The following is a 19,584-nucleotide window of genomic DNA, read 5'->3' as shown; positions in this document are numbered from 1 at the left end:
TATTCCGTATTTATCTCAAATTTTGATTGGAATGATATAAATGTAAGCTCACCAGAGACAACTGAGATAAGGAAGACTACAAAAGGTTGTCATTCCCATTTGCAGAGTCTTCCCCCCTTAACTTGCTGTTTTTCTGGAACTACAAACTGAAATCTGAGTGGATCTGATGAGCCCTTTCCAGGGCGACTCGCACCAGCTAGGTAGGTTGTGCACCACTGCCATCTTCGGTACAAAGGAGGAATCGCTTATGCGACGGCCATTCAAATGAAATATGTTGAAATAACTCATTTAAATATAATCAGATGGTTAAAATTTGACAGCAGAATGGAACAGATTTTTCCACTGTTTGCAATGCTACAGAAACCAATAGACACAGCTTTTCTGTGCTGTATGCACATTTAAAAAAGAAATATTTGGAGATTGAAGATCCATGCACAATAAATAGGAAAATTAAAATATCTCATATTACATTGCCAAATGATGGGGTAATAGACACAAACATATTGTTCTGTAAAAAACTGCTTTAAGAAGAAAAAGTATGAATTGATTCATTTAGTCAAACACTGCTTGAACAGATGGTGTGATTAACAACTAGTATGTTAGCCATCTCAGGAGCTTACAGAAAAAGTAAACAAATGCCTTTAAAACATATCACTTTATTCCCCAAAAGGTATTTTCATTCATTTATTAGGAAAATGTGAAAATCTATATATTTATGATAGAGCTCTGAATGTTTGGAAGATAGTAATCAGACATGCCTGGCAGTTGAAATTATTAAGTTCTGTTCTTAAATGCAGCCTTGAAATCTTGTAAGTTTTGGATTACATCAGACCAACTGAGCTTTCCCAGTGGTTACAATGCATCCATATCTGGGGAAAAAAGTGGAGGAATATTCACCACTCTGACCTTACTGAGTGGGTTAGTGCAAATCAGTAAGTATTGTATGAGAAGTTGTTCAAAATAAGTCTTGATTTTCATGTAAGGAATGTGTTGTGTCATTGTAACAGAGCAAAAGCCCTAAAGGCAGCCTGGAGAGCAAGGTTACATATGCACAGAAAATGCCAATATTTTTCTTTCGCCACCAGCAGGAGGCAGAAACAAAAAAACAAAAAAACAAAAAAAAAGTGTTGGCTCATGCTGTCCTTCAACATTTCTCAGGTGTTCATGACAGTCAGTATAAAGGAGAACAAGCCTTTTTGCTTACTCAGATGGACAGGACTGGAGTTGTCCTGCACTGTTTGTCAGAAGAGTCTCGGGCAGCTGCTATAGATGAGCTTTCTCCCTGGACCAGTTTTTTGTAAAGACATTTTGAAATGGAGTAGAAATAAAAAAGAATTATACTAGCAGCACTGAGGAATGCTACTAACAATACTGAACAGGAGAATAGAAACAGAATTAGTTTTCATTATCATCTAAAAAGTGTGTCATATTCCACAACATTCCTTGTGATCTTGTCAACGTGCTGTCAAGCCTAAGCCATGCACTACCCAGTAACTCAAACTCAGAGCTGTGCTGGTGCCATCATTCTGCTTTGTATAGAGCCTGAAGAGCTTGTTACTCATGCTTGCATCTGTCCTCAAACTACCACAAACAAATCCAACCTAAAATCTACATACAAAATTCTTGAGGATAAAATTTAAAATGGTCCATACATTTAATCTTAGAGCAATATATCTTTCTATTGAGAATTAAGACTGCAACATCCCTGGCTCAGAAAGGAAGATGGTCACATTCTTCTGATGTCTCATTGGTTCATCAAGACAACTCTTGGTTATATTTTTAGTCATTCAGATAGAAAAGGAATGTCAGTGTAATTATTATACAAAGTAAGTTACTGCCAGTCAGCTCAGTTTATATAAACCTGTCAAAATCAGGGCCCATAAAGAATAATTCTGTTAGCAGAAAAAGACTAAAAAATTCTGAAGCAGTTACTAAAAATATATTTGCTTGATTCTACTGTAGCTGGCATGTGAGAGGGAATCACATTATCTAAAACATTTGTAAGACCAGTGTCTGGTAATATTGCCTAATTCTAACAACGCATAGCTTATTTCAGTATATTCTCTGCTTAAAAAAAAAAAGAAAAAGAAAAAAAAGAGTGCATTCGTCTAAGGTTTTCTTGCCCTCTCTCATAGCTTTTTCCTAACATTTGCATTAGCCAGATCTGTTTCAGAAATAAAAAGTTTTAATAAATGTTTGCTGTTGATGACTGAAAGATTTTCAGAAAAGACCAAGAGACAGAAAGTACAGATCAGTGTGTTGGATTGAATTTCTGTTGTTTTCATTTTCACAAACCAGTTGTAAAGTAACAACGTGCTTTATTCAGAAAATACAGTAGTGACAGGGATGATATTTCTGTGTAGAATGAGAGTCACAACCACCAGAGAGAAGATCTAATTTAATAATAGATTATTATTTACTCATAAAAACACCATACTAGATTTACATCTTTCAGTCTTTCCTTTATCTTGATGCCTATAAATAGATTAACTTTAGCAAATTGACAACTACTCACTTATTAATATTACCTTATTATTTCTTTGGTTTTCCCATTTTTTCCTTTCTCTCTGCTGATTTGAACTTTTAGCTTTGTGGGAGCAGGGACTGTCTTCTTGATGGAAGCTGATATGCCACAAAACCAGAGAGAATACTTGTGTGACTCTGAGACTCTCAGGCAATTCAGCCATAAATTCATGTCTTAAAATATGCCAATCTAGAATTTTACCCAAAATGTGAGTAGCGCAGATGGTAATATCATGTAATAAATCTAAAAATAACATACAGGGGAGCTAGAGATAAAAAGCATTATCTAAATTCTGATCAAAACAGGCAGGACACAGTCATTGTTAGGTGGTATTAAAATCTCTAATATTTTATACAGCTAATATTTTTTCTTGATTTTCCTCTGCTGAATTTTTACTTGGTAGGATGGGATTTTTACTGCTGTGTGATATAAAGGTGCTTGCCTAAACTTCTGAGTGTCCTTGGTAGTCTTAAGAGTACATTATTAAATACCTAACCCATCAAATGTGAAGCACAATAGTTTACCTTATCAGTGATGTGCAAAGTTGACAGAATAAAAACCTTAATATTTTCAATACATAGACAAGCAAATAAGCATGGTTATAGCTCGAGAAGCATATAAAGAAATCAAATGTCAGAGAGGTGAAATTCCCTACCAGTCAACTCCATTAAGAAAATTTCCAGTTAGGATGGTCTCAGTGGATTACAACTGCAATAGCTCAAGGAGATGAGCAGCAAATAATTTGCAGCTTTACATGTTAAAATACAAATTGCTGATAACTTGGTATAGGTTATACTTTGCTTCACTGGGCCAAAACATACTACTTTTCGCACCAAGGTAGCCTCCAAACCTCATTTATGTACCAGGACCCTACTTTAAAATGAATCACCCAAACTGGCACAAAATCTATTCTTCTTAAAAGTATATCAGTTCAAAAGTGAAGATATTGTGATCTGGGTTTGGGCGCTACTGTAACTTTCTGAGGTTTTGAAAAGTGGGGAAAAGCTGAGATTCTCAGACTTACCTACTCTTTTGTAAGACTATATTGGAACTAGATGATCTTTAAGGTCTCTTCCAACCCAAACCATTCTATGATACTGTGATATTGGAAGAAAAGAAAGAGGCAAAGGGAAAGAGGGAAATGATAAAATTATTCACTTGAGCTACAAAGATCGGGTCTTCCCTAGAATTTCTTTTTAATCATCGGAAAATTAAAAACCTCCCTTAGAAGTGAAGCTCTTTTTCTTATTCTGGAGGATCTTGTCTCTCCTCACTGTCTATGTATCAAAGCCAAGAGGATTAGCCTAGCAAGGGTTCCACACTTTGGTGCACACTTTACCATTGGAATGTTTGCTTCTTCTAGCACTTTTCTATCTTCCTTTGTCAAAAAACTTTTCCAGTTTTCCCTGTTGTGACACTTTGGAAGCATAATTTTGTTCCACTGCCTCAGCTTCCTTCATTTGCCAAAAAAAGTAATAAAATTTTCATTTCTGAGAGCTGAAACTATGTTCTGTAAAGTAAATACAATGCAGATTTCAAGTATGTTTATGCAGTAGTTCTCAACTCCTCTCTGACCAGAACTTTTTCTGATTTTTTACTATGATCCAGAACTTTCTTATGATGATCCTTGCTTGCCACCATCAGTCTCCCTGAATAGATCCGGACTGGTGATCATAGCACAGGTAGGTCTGCCAGAGTCATGGACCGTCTCAAGGTCTCCCTCCTTGAGGTAAATGTTCTTTCCATGAGAATTCTGAGCCTCTGAATCTAAAGGGCACTTACAGCTTCCTACTCCTACCTGCATTCTAGGCCTGTATGTAAATGTTCTGATGAATGGGGTAAATTCACTTCAAAATCTGAAGTGTTACTTCACGAGTATGTGGTGCTGCCAGGAAAGTTGAGCAATAAGCAATGATCTTTAGTATAATTTTATATTACAGCAACTTAAAAAAGCAAAAGGTCTCAAAAATTATTTTGTTTCCTTGATTACTGTAGTTTTTTGTTTATTTTGACAATGAGCTAAATTTCAGTTTTCTTTCTTCTTCCCTAGAAAAATTACTATGAAATTAAATTAAATTAAATTAAATTTAATCAAAAACCTTGCTTTAAAATACAACTTTTGAAAAAGTCAGGAGTCAGAACAATACTGCTGTTAAAATTAAGAGACTTCTTTGTCCCAGCTTGCTGTATCACTATAGTTCACCGCCACTCTCATGTACAGGGTTTCTAATATCATGCAAGGCCTTTTCATTCATGTATTTACAAAGGAGAGGCAGCGTTGGCTAAACAGTTTCTGCAAGTGTAAACCTTGCCTCAAAAGCTGTGCAAGAATCTTCTGGGCCAACCTGTGAATGACAAGGAACACCTCATCCAACACATCAGTTACCGGCTGCCCCCTAGTGCAGATTTTTACAGTACACTGTTGGTCCTCAAACCCTAGTAAAGTTTTCACCCCCTTTGTGTATCGTCTAAACTGAGAATAAAGCACATTCACTTGCTGGGACGGACTCATTCCAAATTCCCTTTGTCTTGCTTCATTCTAGCAAAACATTCAAGGCATATTTTATGTGGGAAACAGAAGAGCTGAGAAATCTCCCATGAACACAAGTATTTCTCTCCTACCTTTTTGTTTCCCTTATGCAAACCCAAAATCCACTAAAAATTTATACACAGTTTGTCTTTCCAAAAAGAAACAAAACCAAAAAACGAAATACCAATTGCCATATCATTTTAAAAGACAAGCCATTTTGTATTATCCTTCTGAGCATAGCACAATCATGCTAGTTCCTTAGTTCAGGATTCTGCTGCAGTCTGCAACAGGAAACCTTATCCCTGATCTTATCCCTGTTAAGCTTGACCTCTTTTCCAAATTGCTGCTATTGCAAAAAGACACCTGTAGCCAAGTGTGTTCACTTGAGGTCAAATTAGATCGAGTTCTAACTTAGTGCAGGAAGTTCATCATGCAGGTTAAGTACACACACTAGGTCACTGACAGGGTTTATCAAATTCCACCAGAATTATAGCCAAACCTCATAGCCAGCTTTACCTCATCTTCTTTCTATCTTGTAACTGAATCTGTATGAGTGATGCTGCTATAGCATGTGTGTTTGGCATAGAAACCAAATTGATCTACCATTCTTTCAGACTTCCAAGATGACAAAAAACAGCAAAGGTATAGGTATGAATTCAATAGCGGTTAAAATTGGAAAATCTGCTCATGCAAAATTCAGGATGACAGATGACTTTCCATTGGCTAGAAGCCATACTAGAGTTCAGTGACTCCCACACAACAGAGCATAGCAGATCAAACTCCTGATCTGGAAGCAAAAGCAGTATGTCTGCATCACCACGGCACTGAGCTGGAGCCAGGGCTTACTACTGGGAGTCAAAGATATAACTGAAATGCAAATGCGTGCTAATGCAGCTGGTCAGTTTGTAGATGGGTCAGCACTAGTTCAGGGTTATCTGCACAGCATTTAACTGCACAGAACAGACATTCCCTAAGGAACCTCCCTTCCCCTTATTTTAAGTCCTTTAAATTTACATCTTTGAGCATAGCAGGACCATACAGACACTTACTGACCCCCATTAATTATCTAACTGCCCTGTCCAACAATGCAACCACCAGATATGAGATTCATATAGTAACACAGATGATTTTTTTCTTGAGAGAAAGCAATTGTAAGGCAACTTGGGCTAGCTATCTGTACTGTAAATCTGTAATTACTGAGGAAATAATGGAGAAACGGACAATGGCTTCACTGTTACCTCTCCAGTGACTAATAAACTAGATTGCCTAATGGCAAAAATGACTACACAGCAAGATTGCTGCAAGAAATGCTATGCCACCATCACTGCTGCCTGAATCAAATGCCTACTGAAACATAGCTAAAATAAGAACACATGAAGCATATAAATTTTCAGATACCAAAGAAAAGCGTAATTATTATCTTGGTGGCATTAAAGCTTGCTTTGAGGAACTGTCAAGGCTGCTGATATTGAAAAATACAGTATAAAAAGTGCAAAGTCAGTCACCCATTCTTCCTCAATAAATATCCTTAATATGATCACAGGCCTTCAGATTCTAAGTAAAACCAAAATTCCCAAGAAATCTTCTCGTTCTAAAAATTGGCAGTGATTGATCACCCTACTTCCAGAGCAATATCAGCCTCAGGAGGATTCAAATGTCAAATTAACTGATCTGTGAAAAGTCTGATATCCACATGAAACTATAACAAAACTTTTGGAATAAGGTAAATTTCAACAATTTTAAAGTTAATACTGTGAAATTGTTGCTGTAAAACCAGCACTTTGAAAGCCAGCTGGATACCACTACTGCAACTTCCTGTGACATATAGGATGACTGGAAGTGATTCAAGGATGTTGTCTGTGCATCTTTGCACACCCTGGGTACCTTTGAAGCAGAACATAAGTGCTTCAGTGACACTGTCTACACAGCTTTGAACACTCCATACAGCTTTAAACACTCTGGGCATCTTTGAACAAGTAAAGACCATGGCAAGTAAAGACCATGGCTCCCCGTCAAATGGCAGCAGAAAATTTGCAGAATGGTGTTGCAGATGCTGCAGAGAATGTCAGAGCTCTTCTGAGAGCAGGATCCTCCCCAGCATGTTCTCTTACCACTGTATGGCTGGGATATTCATAAAGAAGATTTTGTTTTCTCATCCTACTCTCCAGATACCACATGATGATTTCAAAGAAGCATTTTAGTTCTCCTGTCTTATCAACTGGAAGAGGAGGAAAAAGACATTCAGTTTTGGCAGTTTTCCATACTTGCCATTCCTTCACATGGTAGCAGCCAAAAGTGTTGCAATGGAATAATCTGTATCTATCTATTAACCAGCGGTGGAATTAATTCCTTAAAAGAAGCTCACACAGGTTGCTTTCAAGCCATGAATGCTGTTTTTAAGTACCTTAATCTAGGTAGAATTACAGTTTAAATATGTTCTACCAACACTGATAGCATTGACAGTAACTTCCTATCTCTATATCTCTGTAGACATCACATTATAATGCTTCACTGTTGCCAACGTTTGCTCTTGCTACATTTTTTCAAGCTAGCAATCATCACACTCTGTTGGGATGAGAACCAAGGATATTTGATTTATTCAATAATTCATAAAGAAAAAACTTCTAATCCAAAGCAAACTTTAGCTTTTCTATATTTACCCCTTAATCTCTCACTTACACTGGCAGGAAATAGGTATATTTTTGCCATCAGAAAACAGCAATGTCAAAGCAGAGCTCAGATGATGCAGTTGGTGCCTTTACAATTGCTTTTATACTGCTGTTTTAAAAGTTGGCTGATCCATTGTTTGTATCTTGATTTGATGCAGTGAATGATGAAGACCTTGCTGTTATAGCCAAGGAATATACCCTAAAGAAGCACATTGTATTAAAGCTGTGTCAGTTTGCTCCCTGCCAGGGAGATGACCCAATGGATTAAACTCTTCCATTGTATTTTACTATGGGCATGATACAAAGACCAAACCATTTTTGTTGTACACTGCAGCTCGTTAGGCGCTTCAGAGATCTAAAAATATTTTTTTTTGCAGCAGCAGCTGTTATATTTTACATATTTTTTAAAAGAATTGTGTGTGTAAGTAACATAGTCAAATGAAAAACATATGTCCACAGTTAATAGTATACAAAAAGAGCACTATGTATATCACCGAGAAATGAATAACATAAGCTTTGGTTATTGGCTTAAATGAATACTTTACAATCATTTTCCCCCATAAAAGGTGTGAACTCTGGGGGAGGGGGGACTACTGCTGGGAATGGTGCCCTCTCTCATCTTAAAATGTGTGAGAATCCAAACAGATTATTTATATGCAGCTTCTTGTATTGATTACATTATGCTACATACTGTGCGATTCAATAGGACTCCTAAAAATATATTTTATAAGAGCTTATGGTTTGTAGTGGTAGAATGGCAAAGGTTTAGCTGTTACCATAATCCGGAGGCTCGGTATTTACACTTTAATTCTTGACAACTCAGAAGGAAGGGTTTGCAGCACACGCAAGCATACGTGTACTTGGGGTTCTGCCCCAAAGGTCCTTTGCAAACCAAGACAAAATGCTGCCAAGATTTAAGTCTCTGATCTCTCAGAATTTGCAACTTTGCAAAACGGGAATACAAATGATGAATAAAATGGACAAACAGAGACGACTGAAGAAAGCAAAGCACTTTATTCTGGTTCTCTGTGCCATATTACGAATGTGTTGAACTAACTCCCATGGATGCGAACAGCCCCATGGGATGGCAAATACTGAGTCCATTAGCTGTATAGAAAGGCCACTTCACCTACGTCCACTGGTAGAGGGGGTGGATCTAATAATTTGTTCAGTGAGAGACAGGAAGAATCACTAGAGGGCTCCCAAACTATTTAAAGGGACATTCTCCTTCCTGTAATGTGCATTGGATAACATGAGTTAAAGAAAAGACTTCAAGGATTCTCGTTTCACTTCTCTAGTTGGCTCAAATATTCCATCTTTGTGTTCAAATTCACTCTTTCTGGAGGAGAGGCTGCAAAAATCACTTTTAGGGTGATATAAAGTAGGAGGGGGGAAGCTTTCAGATAGATTTAACAACTGGGGGATTGGCACTGCTGTCATTGGCTGAGCAGAGAGACAGGAATGAGAAATGTGACAAGGAATCAAAGTTGGAAATGTAGCTGAAGGCTGAATTTATACAGCTTGCAAAGAAAGGACAACAGTCTGTGGGATGGGACCACCATAATTTGGTAAACTGTCCTATTTCTAACCCACTTTCCACCCACTAAATTCAAACACCTTGGTTTTCTTCTGCAATTTTTGAGGAGTAAAGGAATCTCCAAGAACTACGCATTTATTGTGTTTACATGTGTGTATATAAATACATAGATACATACACACACACACACACACATATATAAAAAAAGTGGTCTTTAAGGGAGTCACTGTATTCTGGAAAGGACAGAAAAGTACTGACTTTAAAGGGAATCACCTAAGGTTTTCTCTTCATTAACATGGTGTGTCACCTCTTCCCTGCTAACTCATTTGGGCAGGAGAGACCTTGCATCCTGAAGAACATCATCAGCAAGTGGGATTTCTTCCAGCGTTCCAAATAACCAGTGCTTATTCTCTCTCCTTACTGTGCCATGTTGAGGTTGCTGCTGGACAGGTTTGTTTGACATGACTTACAGGAATTTTTTCAAAACTATCTGTAATTTTAAAAGAAAGCTGAAAAACCACCTGCAATCTGGACTCTGCCACCTGCTAAGAGAGTCAGGCAAACAGCTAACTGAAAAATAAGGAGTAGGAATAAGTTGTCTATCTCCAGAGCATAAGCAAATTGAGCGGGAAGACTTTAACTGTTTTGATACACTACTATTAGAATTACAGGAGACAAGGTTAGAGAATGGATTTTTTGACCTCTACTACATAATTGCTACTACATAATGTTACAAACATACCCATTCTGGAAAGCTAATACCCCACAGAGTTAGTATCAGATTTCTGAGGCTGTAGTCTCTTCACCCTTGTCTCTCTAAGCTATAACAGTGTGACATGCTTCTTTACCCGGATACCAGTTTTGCTGGATTTCCTTTGAAGTCTCAAATTGACTTCTAACTTGTACACTTTGACATCAATATTTAAAGAGTTACTTACAAGAAGATCAGAGATGGGGGAGTGAAGGCCAAATCCATCAGACTTTCCAGGCAGTGGAAAAACAATATTATGACAGGCAGACATCAGAGATCAATGGGCTATTTAGCTAAAAGTCTAGGAATGAGATCTGAAAGCAGCAATTTTATGTTTGACCCTCATATTTTCCCTTGTGCCTTTCTGCTTTTGGACATTCTGTGGGCTCTAGCAGTATTTTCCTAAGCAATCGTTTAAGATGAATCAAACATGAGTATATATCAAGTCAGCTCAACACTAATGAAGTGGTGCTGTAATGGATAGATGGGGTATATGGTTCAGAAATGGAACAGTTAATGCTACTAGCATTAAAGCTGTCATAATTATGATTTTAGTTAATGCTCCATTAAGATGAGTGGGGAAGTTCACATCTCTCTCCAATACCACTGTTTCAGGCTATCTAAATGCAGACTAGCCAAGATAATTACATTCTAATTTTCTCTTCCATTTCCTTGAAGCTGTCCAACATCCTCCATTCACTTTGTATCAGCTTGACAACAGCAATTTCACTTTCTTTTTTAATTTCTGCTGTCAATTGTTCTACCAAAGACAGAATGGCTGACTTAAAGCATAGGGGAAGTAGAATGTTGCCTACCATAATGAGAAGATAAGGGGACAGAAAATAACAAATTCAACTACATTTTAACAGTTATTATTTGTTATCAGGAATTGTTTATTTTTACAACTGGTAAGCTGGTGGGAGTCATGCCTCTAATTTCCTTAGTACTCTACTGGGGAGTGAAGAAGTCAGCAGAGATAGCTGGTAAATAAAACATGCATCCAGTGCAGGTAAAAATCTAGACTTACTTGTGTACACATTCATGTCCTCTGCATCCCTGTGTATTCTTCAAATGTAGCCTCCTACAATATAGACTACAATATAAAGTATTTAGGCTGTTTAATTCTCTTGATTTATAGCCTGCATTTCTTTTGTGCATTCTTTTAAGTGCATCTAGGTCCAAGATTTTCTGGACTGACCATAATTCTGTATTAGCTTATAAATGCTAATTCAGAAAATAATATTCTTCCTCTGTAGTTCTAGTAGTTGTTACATTTTTGTGTCAGTTCTCACTTGAGGTATTTGTCTTCCAATTACAGTGTATCTCTGTAACCTTTTGGTGATTTCAAGGGCAGTTTCATTGCCACTGAAAAGGAAATTATTGACAATTCATAACCTGTTATAGTTCCTGCTCCACCTGCCATTTTCAACTTCCTAGCCTATTGTGAACGTCAAAAACATTGCTTTTTAAAAATCTTTTACCATCTGCTGTATACTGCTTAGTGCTTGATATCCTGTTAGGGCTTCTTGAACCAATTTTTGCAGTCTAGTTCTATTTGCATTTTCCAGGCTGAGCCAAGAGACAATTAGATAGCAGACAATTTGTGAGTCTCAGTCCTTCCCTACTGAGTTGGGAATGTCATGCTTAACTATTCCAGGTAACAGGGAGGCTTCTTTGTAGTCATTGTCTGCAACTGTATGTATTTGAGCATGATTCTGACATTTTGCAAAACTGTATTTGTGCCATACTCAAAACTGTGTCCAGTATGATTAATTCTTTTTTCTGTAAAACCTTAACATTGTTCTCTGAGACAATGTGCTACTATTTTCCTTAATTTTGAAACTCTAAGAACTCTCAGTTTTATCTATAGTGTCAAATTTACTTTTTTATTTTTATTAACAGACCAGTCAGTCTCAACTCTGTGCCTGGCAAAATCTTGGAGCAGATTCTTCTTGGAGGCATGCTAAGGCACATGAAAAACAACAAGGTGCTTGGTGACAGCCACCATGGCTTCACGAAGGGGAAATCCTGCCTGATCAGTTTGGTGGCCTTCTATGATGGGGCTGTGGAACTGATGGACAGGGGTAGAGCAGCTGACATCACCTACCTGGACCTGTGCAAAGCATCTGAAACTGTCCAACACAACATCCTTGTCTCTAAGTTGGAGGGACATCAATTTGATAGGTGGACCACTCGGTGGATAAAGAACTGTCTGGATGGCCGCACACAGAGTTGTGGTCAATGGCTCAATGTCCAGCTGGAGACCAGTAACGAGTGGTGTCCCTCAGGGATCAGTGTTGGGTCCAGTCTTTTTTAACATCTTCATCGCTGACATGGACAGTGGGATTGAGGCGCCCTCAGCAAGTTTGCTGATGACACCAAGCGGTGTGGTTCGGTTGATACACTGGAGGGAAGGAATGCCATCCAGAGGGACCTTGACACACTTGTGAGGTGGGCTGATGCCAACCTTATGAGGTTTAACCATGGCAAGTGCAAGGTCCTACACCTGGGTTGGAGCAATCCCAGACACAGCTACAGGCTGGGCAGAGAAGAGATTAAGAGCAGCCCTGCAGAGAAGGACTTGCGGGTGCTGGTCAATGAGAAAATGAACATGAGCCGGCTTCAGTGTGTGCTTGCAGCCCAGAAAGCCAACCATATCCTGGGCTGCATCAAAAGGAGCATGACCATCAGGTTGAAGGAGGTGACCCTGCCCCTCTGCTCTGCTCTGCTCTTGTCAGACCTCACTTGGAGTATTGTGTGCAGTTCTGGTGTCCTCAACATAAAAAGGACTTGGAACTGTTGGAACAAGTCCAGAGAAGGTCCACGAGAATGATCAGGGGGCTGGAGCACCTCCCATATGAAGACAGGCTGAGAAAGTTGGGGCTGTTCAGCCTGGAGAAGCGAAGATTGCACAGAGACCTCATAGCAGCCTTTCAGTACCTGGAGGCAGCCTATAAGGATGCTGGGGAAGGACCCTTCCTTAAGGACTGTAGTGATAGGACAAGGGGTAACAGGTTAAAACTTAAACAGGGGAAGTTTAGATTGGATCTAAGGAGGAAGTTCTTTACTGTGAAGGTGCTGAGGCACTGGAATGGGTTGCCCAAAGAAATTGTGAATGCTCCACCCCTGGTGGTGTTAAAGGCCAGGTTGAATAGAACCTGGGGTGACATGGTTTAGTGTGAGGTGTCCCTGCCTGTGCCAGGGTCCTGGAACTAGATGATCTTAAGGTCTTTTCCAACCCTTACTATTCTATGATTCTATGATGCTATTGGACTTTGAGTCTCAAGACTATCCATGTGCAATATCATTGTAGGAAGATTAAAAAAGTTCAACATGTCTTCATCCAATTAATAATAAAATATATTTCATATCACACTATCTTTCATTCCAAAATGTCCTGCTGGATATGCACCGTAACAGTCAAGACACCCTAGGGATATGATCTGTAAGTGGGGGATGGCTTTAGTTGAGGAAGTCACAGTGTTTTGCATCCCCGTTTCTTGCTTCACTTAGAGATTCTTACCCTGACTACAGAGCTGGCTCTGCTTCTCAGAAAGCAGTAGTTGAACTGCTAAAGTTTATTACACAAATGCCAAGCTCTTATTTGCAATTCTGTAGCTGCTACATCAGTGTCTGAACTGTTCCTGAAGTGTGGGTAGGGAATTACTGCAGCCATCCCAATATAAGACATCCCATCCTCGATCATGACTCAGTCCACAGCCATTTCTGATGAGGAAGAGTGTCAGCTAACACATTTCAAACAGCAAGAGAGCATAAATTTTCTTGAGGAAAGGCCACATAGATAAAACAGAATTTGGCTTTTTATAGTACCTCATAAAGGATCACTGCTGAGTATACTGCATGGAATTTTTTCACTTGGAAAATTGAAAACTGACTTGATTATACTAGGATTTGATTATCCAGTGCCAGAAAACTAAAAAGTTTCTGAGGTATATATAAAAGGACGCTATTCAGTTTCACATCAAGACACAACCTTCCATACTTTCTAATAGTGACCTGTGGTTTTTCCACATGTAGATTTTCTATTTTATCCTGAGTTCTGCTTCAGCGCAGTTGAAACAGACCATCACCCTGACTCTTCACCATCTGAGACTGACTGACTCACCAGAGTCTTTACAGGAGCAGGGAACTACATATGGGAAAGTTATTAATGAATCCTCTGGTTGATGCTGTTATTCCTCACCATCTCAGCTCGATGAAAAATCACTGCAGGGCCAGGAACTACAGTTTCCTTTCACTGAACACATAAACCTTTGGGTATATTGGTGCATTGTACATTTTAGCATAAAGGTCAGTCTAATTTATAAACATAAACACCTATGTTAGCACCTAAAGACAGGAGAAAGCAACCAAGAATAAATAAATAAATACATACATACCTATATATAAATAAATAAACTTCCCATGGCAAACCACCAACCAAGAAATAGAGTATCTTTTCAGGGAACACTGTCTTGCTTGCAACTGGGAATATGAAAACTGTGTCTTATTTGTTCTGACTGAACTCTAAGACCTATATGTAGTCATTGTAAGGCATTGGAATTTTTTGAAAGATAACATGATTCATATGGTCAGCACCACATCCCAATAGATGCATGCCAAAAAGGCACAGAATATTGGCTAGTCATTTTGGCTATAAGTGTATTACCTAGTTGAGAGCCATGTGAATAATGGAATTCACAGATTGACAGATGAATCACATAATCAGAGAAATCATTAATTTTTTGTTGTACTAAACAATTTCAATTGTCCTAAAACAAAATATTGTGCTCCCTTTCAGGATGCTTCCATTTGAATAACTTTCTATTAAAAATAGACCAATTTTAAAAGAAAAATACTAATATCAAATTTTTTTTTTATTTTGAATATATTAAAATCCCTTCAATTTTCTAACTTTCCCCTTTGCCTTTTCCCTGAGAGATTTTCTTAAAATGAAATTTCTTACTGAATTTGACTTACATTTATAAACAATGTTGCCATCCTCAAAACCATCCCAATGAGTTCCATTCAGCCAGCTCCTCACCTGCTCTGAGCTGGGTTAGATTAAAATGCTGTAAGTCAAGTTGTAAAGCTTAACCATAGCACAATGATGGAAATGTTTTTGGCAAGTGGTGATAGTGTAGACATCGCCAATAAGTGCTTCAAACTGGACACTTTGTCTCTTAAACCCTCATTAACACTCATCAGTATTTGATACTTATTTAGCAGCATTTCTTTCTTTCCAAAGTACCTGATCCAAAGCAATAGGAATTTTTGCTTGACTTCTGTGCACTTTGGATCAGGTCCCAACCTCCTGCTTCCTTTTGGAAAAACAGAAAGGCAATAAGAAAACAGTGTAAACTTTCCCTTTTTTTTTCCTAGCCTCATCTTTGTTCTGGTTTGGGGGGGGTTGTGGGGTTTTTTTCTTTTGATGGAGCTAAATAATTTCTTCTCAAAGTCTGCCTTGTTCTTATTCCATATGTTCCCTGCCTACGTAAATACCTTTAGCCTCTTTATTAATTCTTTGACAAATGTGTTTAGACCTCCTTCCCACTGTTCCTTTTTTTCTAGCAGGCTTTGATCTAGTTTAACGGTATTTAGTAGCCAGTTCAGGTCCAGCGGAAGTTTGTGCCACTGTCCTGGCATTAGTGGAGCAATACAGCTTATTCTGGGTCTTGGTTTGACCCTCCCTTTCTCTACAGTTAACACTTTCTTTCTGCAGCTCTCCTCCCACCAAAGCTTGAATAATAAAACATGCTGCAAAGCAGTGGTGTTCCTGAGAGTTAGCATTTGGGGTAGCAGATGGGGTGATAAAGAAACTGTTTGTGGGGGCGGGGTATGGCCCCTATTACTCCACACCCACTACATGTATTTTTAGCCATTAAATATAATGTGGAAATGTAATGCATTTTAGAACTGTATTTTATCAATATATTATCCCCTTAAGTACAGTACTTTATAAATATTGATAAACTTGATTATAAACAAACTCTTTGCTAATTCCTGGAGAGCAGTCATCATGATGTGGCAGTGTTTACTGAAGTGGCGATTGGCAGGAAGCTGTGTTGCAAAGGATATATTTCTCTGGGTTAAGGATTTGACAGAGGATGTATCTTTGTGCATATATTCGGTTCAGTGGGTCTGCACAAGTATATGCGAAAATAGTAAGTGACAAACAAATGCTAATGTTTACATAATATCCCATGTAAGAGGCAAGCTAGTATTACTTCTAATTCTCAGTATCTGTACTTACATCAAGAATTAGTAATGAGGCTAATATAAAGAAAAATAAACTGTCTGTCCCTCTTGAAAATATTTTAGTGAAAAAATGCAATACTTGTTTCTGTAATTTTTATTCATATTAAATTCAACTCAGGATTAAGGTAAATTACAATACACATTAAGTAGAAAATGGGTGCAAGACACCACCATTACAATTTGGCATTGCCTTACAGTCTGTTTTAGCACTTAACAGTGATAAGGCAAGGTGAACAAAAAGCAGCTCTCAAAATTATTCCTGATCCAATAATGAATTCCTCCAAGCAGAATGATATTTCCCACCAAGCAAAATACAGGTCAGCATGGAAGAAACACAGAACATGCTCTGATAGAAACAGACCCTGAATAAGATATAATGCTAGTCATAGGAAAAATCAGAATGCTGTAATAGTTCTTATTTTTAAATTTGTTCCATTAAAAAAAAAATCACTGGAAGTTCCTTCCCTTTTGCTTCTATATTCCAGAAACTGACACCCTGATATTTTGTTATTTCTAATAATTTTTCTCTATCATACTTATACTCAAATATTTTTACTATTAATAAAAAAATGAAAACAAAAACTTAATAATATTATGTTTCTTCTTTATTCTTAAGTACAATTTAATTTCTTCTTCAGCTGAAGGAAATTATTTCCCTGAGAATAAAACAACTTGGAACTTAAGTAAAATTATCAATAAGCAGCTTACTGTTTTTTCTCCCTCTGTTTTGCTTTATATTATATTTGAGATTAAAAATGATATTGGAGAGTTATATATTTTACTCTGCATCAGGAGGAGACCTTTCATTTAAAGACTAGTGACCCACTGAGATTGTTTTCTTGAAAATTCAAAAAATGTATATGACAAGGTATTAAGCTAATGTAATTATATGCATTTCATCCTAATAAAACATGTTGAGGTTTCATATGTATTATGTCTGTGTTTCTGCACACCGTATGGACACAGGAGACTCCGATCTTCAGACATGAGCTATGAAAATTGCTAACGCATTTACATAGCAACATTTTTCCTATAATAGGTGGGTATTTGATTCATTTTTTCACACATCCTCTGCTTTTTAAGAAGAAAAAAAAAGGGGGGGGAGGAAAAAAAAGATTAAAAAAAAAGAGAAAATAAGATAAAAGCTTTGCTATGTTGTGCAATTGCTATTATCTTATTGTTATCTTTAGAAATGGACAAAAAGCAGTAAGGACACCCTTCCGCACACACAGAAATGAGGAAAACAGATTTGTTTTGACAGGTTATTATACTACAAAAATATTTATGAATGTAAGCTGCAGCAAAATTCATCAGTCTTAGAAAATGCAAACCCTTTATACTATGTTCACTAATGTTATAGGAAGGCATGGAGAAGTAAATATAAAAGATTTTTTTTTTCTTATTGCTAAATAGGCATGTAGCAAGATACCCTACCAATTTACTATTGAAAGGATTTCTTAAATGTCATAATTTTCACAAAATTATAATATTTCTTGCATACACTGTGAAGTGACCACCCTTTATTTTGCAATCAGAGAGCAGAGCTGGCAGAACTGAAGTGGTTTGGCAGCTGCAGAGATGAAACTGAACTGAACAAACAGTTTCTTAAGTGATGCTTGGATAGAAGAATTTGGAAACAGTTCAGCTTTTTTTTTTTAAATTCATTTAAATGTGTGAATCCCGCTTGTTACATTCTTGGGAGTAATTTCTATATATATGGCACAGTAGTTATTATACCGCTAAGGAAGGAAAAGTATAAAAGTATTAGAATAAATTCCCGTTGCAGAAAAAGTACAGATCTATTTACAGAGGTAACTATAGTTAACACATACATGCAACGATGTATAATTTTGGCAATATTTTTACATACCAAGTTACCAAGAACAATCACTTCTCATTCCTTTTATTCCTACCCAGTGACACAGTTCTGCATAATAAAGAAATCTCTTTCTATGCTGGCTAGATTTTGGATCTCCAAACACCTGTATTCTGCAAAGATGGCTAGGAAGGCATATTGAGAAATACTTGCTTTGTGAGATTTACATTAGTTATTCACCAAGGGCTAAAAGCAACAGCCTCATCAAGTGCTTCGCAGAGCAAACTCCTGAATAGCACAGAGCTCATTCAATACAAAGAGATTTCATATTACTTTCTGTAATAGAAAAATACCTAGTATAGTTTTCAGAGAGGTCAGTATTTCATAGGAGCAAATGTCTCCACAGTTTCATAGTTTCAATGCTTCAGTTTGATCACCTTCAGTTTTTCAATGTATGCATATTCTGAGCTTTTCTGATCTTGAAGGGACACACTTTATTGCTTAAATTTTCTGTTCTCTTGAGAGTCCAAAAAGAAAGAAAGGAAAATGCTTGCAGAGTATCTATCTCAACAACAGCTTCTCATTCAGCATGAGGTCTTAAAAGCAAATGAAGATTTTGGGTTTACTGGCATTTGGTCACCCTAACCAAGGCAGCCAACTGGCTCAGGTTTTAATACATAGAAGCTTTTGTGAGTTTTATCTTTTGCCTAGATCCATTATATTGCTTGAAAGGAAGCAAACTGGCTTTTCAGACAAGGTTCATTAATTTTTAACAGCAATGTTATGGATTTTAATGTTGTTATGGCCTGGGGACAGTTTATCCATCATACAGTACTATGTATTCATGAATGGCGTGATTCTGTGAGTCTCAGAGATAGACTGCATATGTTTGTTTATCCGAAGACACATAACATAAAGTTGACATAAAACAAAGATAATGGGAAATGCAAGGTCGAAGTTTACATTTTTTTATTTACGTCAGTAAGTATTAAGTCAATCAGCATTCAGGTGCCTCAAAAATGTAAGTGCAGGCCCAGCAAATGTACTTCATCATGTGCTTTCTAATATAAAGTCATTGCTCTTCAGTCAATATGTCTTTCACTACCTCACTATTTATGGACTGTGGATAACCATGCTTCCTATTCCATCTTCTTCAACATAAACGATCATAACTTTACATACTCTCATTTTTCATCAGCAGAACACACAAGTGATCCCTTGTATTCCAGAATGTATTCTCTGGAAATCTTCAGTCAAATTTCATAATCATTATTTTCCTCTGACAATTTAAATTTTCAGCTTTAAGTATCTCTGTGAATATTTAATCCCTTTTAAATTTAATAGCTAGACAGCTATTTCATTATTTTGCTCAGGAAGAATGTGCTATAATCAAGACTCAACACCACATAAAAAATGCTTTAATATCATTCTTCCTCTCAGTTTGCTGGCCTTAGTACAATCATATACCAAAAGACAGAATCAAGAAATTTATAGCAGAA

The sequence above is a fragment of the Neopsephotus bourkii genome, unplaced genomic scaffold (genome assembly GCF_033783945.1).
Source record: "Neopsephotus bourkii isolate Nb327-2 ecotype Australia unplaced genomic scaffold, CSIRO-AGI_Nbou_v1 NB_196, whole genome shotgun sequence".
Taxonomy (NCBI): Eukaryota; Metazoa; Chordata; class Aves; order Psittaciformes; family Psittacidae; genus Neopsephotus; species Neopsephotus bourkii.
Note: the sequence above shows the minus strand (reverse complement) of the source record.